The following is a 6000-nucleotide window of genomic DNA, read 5'->3' as shown; positions in this document are numbered from 1 at the left end:
TGTTATCCGATTCAGTTTTAAATAGCAAAACAGCTGCTTTTTGTTCAGTTCTTTATGGCTGTATGTGTTTACTTAACGAGCATAACATTACTAACAATACTTAAATCATTCTCTTACCTTTTCAACTTTTTTAACTAGAAGACAGGATAAAGAGATGGAGGGAATGAGGTTAGTCTAATGTACGATAATTATCATATGTCATTATCGTTATTGTTCTAAACAGTTCTATGTCATCCAAAATTGTGCTATTTCACCAAAATGATAATGAATTTTTAATGAAAAATTAACTTTCATTATCCTAAATATTATTACTACTGAAATTACACTACCACTAAAATTTTTGAAAAGTTATGGAAAGATAAGTGTTGTGAGTGCAATCATAACTCGTTGTTAGGTTACCAAAAGATACATGTTTCTGTGAGCGCAATCATAACAATGTATACATTTCCTCAGCTGGGCTTCCATATGGAAAAGCTGATATTTTGATATTGAATTATTTCTTGCATATGCCATAATATTATAGTGTAATAATGGTTTTGCTGTCTTTATTATCAGTTTATATCATGATGTGAATCTTTTCATGTATGCATGTCTGTGGTTATCGCACCGAGGCCTAGGCTAGCCTACCTTTAAAAATCACTTAGAATTCAGAGTTTGATCTTTATAATGGTAGTATATCAACCTCTTGGCACACTGCAAAGTGCAGTAGTGTATGTATATACTTTTGCAGTTGTGTATATAAGCAAGTTTTTATATTTGTACTTGTTTATACACTGTAAAGGTTATATGCATATCCTAAATGCAAGTTATAATATTTTATGGGGAATGTCAGTTTTTCAAAATATCAATTTTTACCATAGTTTTAGAATTATTTGATTTGATTTAGTTAATTTATAAATTCATCGCCATTCATATTCATCTGAAACCAAATTCATTTTAGTGCTGAATAATCCCTCAAATTCTAGTACTTGGCTTCAAGCCTAAATTTCATATTCCATTCTATGCCATTCCATTGAAAGCATTAGGTACGCACACTCAAACAATTGGTGGCAGAGTTTCATAATTTTTCGTTCACCTGCCTGACGCACGATTCATGCCTTATTAATCTATTTTTCTTTTTAAAAATGGAAGAAATCTTATGACATTAAAAACAGTCACTGATATCTTTAGAACAACATGTTATGTTATTGTGTATAACAATTTTCCATACAGCAAAATTGAGGTGAACGAAACTGATAAACATCATATCACAACCACTGATATACATTACCAAATAGATAGGAGACAACTATCACTAGTCTTCTTCTTCTTCCTAGCTTAAACCCATTTTTATATGGGGTCGCCATTACGAATGAGTCGTCTCCATCGATTTTCTGTCTTGTGCCTCGTTCTCATTTATACCTTTCAATTCCATATCTTCCCTTACACCAATCACGCCATCTCTTTCTTGGTCTTCCCTTCTTCCTTCTACCCTGCACTTCCATTTCCATCGTATGTCTTCCAACATGCCGTTCCTCCCTTCGTAACAGGTGTCCATACCATCGAAGCCTTCCTTCCTGTATTTTCTTCGATATTTCAGCTACCTTTGTTGATCCTCTTATATACTCATTTCTAATCCTATCTTCCCTTGTTACTCCCGACATCCATCTCAACATTCTCATTTCTGCTACATCCATCTTCTTCTCCTCTGTTTTCCTCTTACTTGCCGTTTCTGTTCCATTATAACATTGCTGGTCTGACCACCGTCCTATGGAACTTTCCTTTCAATTTCAGAGGGACCTTCTTGTCACAGAGGGCCCCTGATGCAGACCTCCAGTTATTCCATCCTGCCTGAATTCGGTGTCTCACCTCTTGGTCCATGCTTCCACTATCCTCCAATACGGACCCTCAAGTACTTGAACTTCTGTACTTTCTTTATTTCTTCCCCCACCAATCTTATGCTACTTCCACCGTCCTCAGTAATACTAGAACACATATATTCGGTTTTTTATCTGCTTATTCTCATTCCTCTCTCCTCAAGTGCTGCTCTCCACCTCTCCAACCTCCCCTCCAACTCCTCCTTCCCCTCTGAACACAACACAATGTCATCCGCGTATAATATGCACCATGGCACTGCTTCTCTAACATCCCTGGTCATTACATCCATCACGATGTTGAAGATGAATGGGCTAAGTGCTGACCCTGGTGTAATCCACTCCTATCTCAAATCCATCCGTTTCACCAACACTACTCCTCACTCTAGTATACACATTCCTGTACATCTCCTGAATAATTCTTTGACATACTTTTCCGGCACCATCTTCTCCCTCAAACATCTCCATATTTTCTTGCCTTGGCACTCTGTCATAGGCCTTTTCAAGGTCTATGAATACCAGATGCAGGTCTCGTTGTTTTTCTCTGAATTTCTCCATTAGCTGCCTTATGCAAAATATTCCATCCGTTGTGCCGCTTCCCTTCATAAATCCTAACTGTTCCTTCCCTATTCTAACTTCCTCTACTCAGCCTGCTATCTATGATTCTTTCCAAAATCTTCAACGTGTGAGACATTAGTTTTATACCTCTATAATACTTATTGGCATTCCTGGACATATCACCTTTACCTTTAAATATAGGTATCAATATGCTTTCCCGCCATTCTTCTGGTATCTTTTCCTGTTCGAATATTTTACCATCAGATCATACAAGATGTCTACCCCTTCCTCTCCTAAGGCTTTCCAAACTTCGACTGGGATTAAGTCAGGTCCTGTTGCCTTCCCATTTCTCATTCTTTTTAAGGCTCGTATCACTTCATCATTAGATATCCCCCATTACCATTACACCCATGTTTACTTGTCCATCCTCTCTTACAAGTCTTTCATTTTCTTCATTTAGCAGTTGTTCGAAATACTCTTTCCATCTTTTCAGGATGTCTTCTTCCTTTTTTTTACGACCGTACCATTCCTATCTTTCATTTGCTTAATATGGTGATTTCCTTTGTTCTTTTATTTCTTACTTTTGACAGTTTGAGCATCTTACTCAACCCTTCCTTGGTTTCCAGTTCATTATAAACCTCTTCATAAGGCCCTTGGGTTGGCCTTAGCTTGAGCTTACCACCCTTTTTACTTCTTTGTTTCTTTCTCTTAATCTTTCTCTGTCCTCCTGCAGCTGTGACTCTTCAAATCTCTTCTTTGCCTCCCTTTTACCTTTCACCACTTCCCCCACCTCTTCTTCCCACCACCAGCTCTCCTTTTCCTCCCATACTATTCAGATGTTTCCCCTAGTATCTCCTTTCCATGTCTTCTAATCACTGATGCATTATGCCTCCACCATTCTCCCACATCTTCAATTCCCAGTCACAACCTCTCCCAGCACTCTTCTCCTGAACTCTCTCTTCTTATCATTATCCCTCCCTAACAATTTATACCACTTGATTTTCTTTACCCCATTCGTTTTCGTTTTCTTTTCTCTTTTCATCTTTAAATCCATACAAAGGAGCCTATGTTGGGGGGCCACGTGGTCACCTGGGATAACTTTACAATTCCTAACTTCCACCAGCCTTGATCTATTGTAAAGGAGGTAATCTATTTGTGTGCATCTACCGCCACTCCTGTATGTTATCAAGTGCTCCCTCTTCTTTTTGAAGATGGTGTTCACTATTGCCATATCAAAGACACGGCAAAGTCTACTATACTCTCTCCTTCTGGGTTTCTCTCCCCATCCCCATGGTTCCTCCATGCACACGTTCAATTACATCCTTTTCATTTCCGACATGTCCATTAAAGTCTGCCCCCACTACAGTCCTCTCCTGCTCTTCCAGTTCTATCACTAGTAGTATCACATAAATGTAGTCCTTACATTATTATTTCAGTATTAAGTTGAAGGTAGTTGAAAGATTTCATTTGTTAAATTTTACAGGAAACATTGGTAACTCAAAATGCTATCAAATTTAAAAAAAAGAAAAAAATTATAACCTAACAGTGTGAACCATGCTACCTCACTTTATTGCTTTTGATGTCGTTATGTGCATGAGAATCTAATGTCAATGTGTCATTTATCGGCCTAAGAAATATCCCTCAGTGAGCGAGAGAGAATTATTGCACTGCATTCGGTGCAAGTTCCTGTTGGAGAGATATCAAGAAAGCTTAATATACCGGAGATAATCGTACATAGATGAATGAAATTGTTTAGAGAAAGGCAAAGTTTAGAATATGGGCCTAGAGGTGGAACTCCTTGTAGCACCACAAGAGAGCAAGACAGTATGGTGGTGTAAATGTTGCTGAGCAACATTCATTTGTGAATTTTGAATTCTAATGGCTTGTCACGCTATTGCTGAACCAGGAATCAATGGACTAGTCTCTATTGCCTTATGATCTGGGTTCTGATGAATGACGTTTAGATAGAGAGGAAGAATTTTTAACAATAAAAACTTGATAACTTTGATAGGTGTCAAATGAATAAACAAACTTACCTTTGATGGATGACAAAGTCAGTTAGGCTTACTCTTTTTCTTTCGTTTTTTATTGTGTCATTGAATACCACGGATAGGGAGGGAAACAGATTCAATGATGCATGCATTTTTTTTTCTTCAAAACATAAAGAATACATTTTTTGGGAGATACTTTATTAATATCGGCCTAATCCCTCCATCACTCCTATACGCCACCTCCACTCTCTTCCACATCTCAGGCGACTCGATCCGACCTCTCACTACGAACTCCACCATAAGAGAGCATCACTAATGATAATGGTTATTCTAAAATCCCCCGCACCGAAAACGGAAGCCTTAAAATGCATGTTTATAAAAGATTTTTCTTCAAAGTTACTTTCTCTTTCATTCCCCAAAATATTTGCATACACTCGTGCTACACCCTGTATGATTATTGTAGCTGTCAAAGAGCAACCCCTGATTTAGGTAGTAGGTTTTTCTTGGAAAAAAAAAAATGAAATAGATTTAAACGACAATGTCACCTTTTATATTTCTTATCCTTTCAGCTACTTATAATATGCTTATGGTTGTAGGTCTAGCCATACACATGAAACTAATTTTAATTAATTTCTATTTAGAAGAAATGAATAGCTACAGAAAGATTAACCCAAGGAAGTTATAATGAAAGTAAGCCCCTCTTAATGTATTCATCAGTTTTGACTCCCACAGCTTTCCAACGTGTCCAGATGAAACAGGATGATATGCAAGGATTTTGATAAAAAATAAAAGACTGAATTATATTGGTTTGATTTTTTTATAATTGCTTTTTGACTTTTGAATAGGTAGGTCTGAGTAAATTATGTTAAGCAATTATGAAAAGGATAAGAAAAAGCAAAACATGGCCATTAAAACAAGAATATCAGGAATATTCAAATAAAGCAGATTATTAATATAGATATAGTTTTAAATATTCATTCACATTACATATCTGAGAGAGTATACTGCTGAAAATAGACCAAGGCTAATCATGTGTGAAAATCAGAAGTCAAATTTGGCCTACTAAATGTTTCATACAAATTATTTTATTGATCATAGGGCAAAATTAGTTTAAATAAACATCATTATTAAAGAATGTTAATGCCTTAATGTATTATTTATTGGCTGTAGGAGACGAAATGACAACACCTTAGTGCAGTACGATACATTGGGTCAAGACTCGAGCGGGAGCACCAACTTCAAAATGCTTAAGCTGTCATGAAGCTAGAATTGAGAATAAAATTAGAATTCGTGGACCCATCGGTATATATTTTCCCAACTTTGCAAAATAATTATATTTAATACATTGAACAAGTCTACTCAATTCTAATGTAATTTATTTCAAGTATAGCACTTTTGAAAGGAAATATTATTTACTGCTAAATAAATAATCTGGCACCTGCATATGGCAATATTTCCAAAAACAATGAATTAAGAAACTACACCAATTCTTCGTTGGCTGACTGTACATGAGATTAAGTACTGTATTAACACATCATGAGATACTTTGCTTAGTTGACGACCACCTTCCACCTCGTATACACAAGAGTTGCTGGATG

This window comes from Macrobrachium nipponense, chromosome 4 (assembly GCF_015104395.2).
Source record: "Macrobrachium nipponense isolate FS-2020 chromosome 4, ASM1510439v2, whole genome shotgun sequence".
In the NCBI taxonomy this organism is placed as follows: Eukaryota; Metazoa; Arthropoda; class Malacostraca; order Decapoda; family Palaemonidae; genus Macrobrachium; species Macrobrachium nipponense.
Note: the sequence above shows the minus strand (reverse complement) of the source record.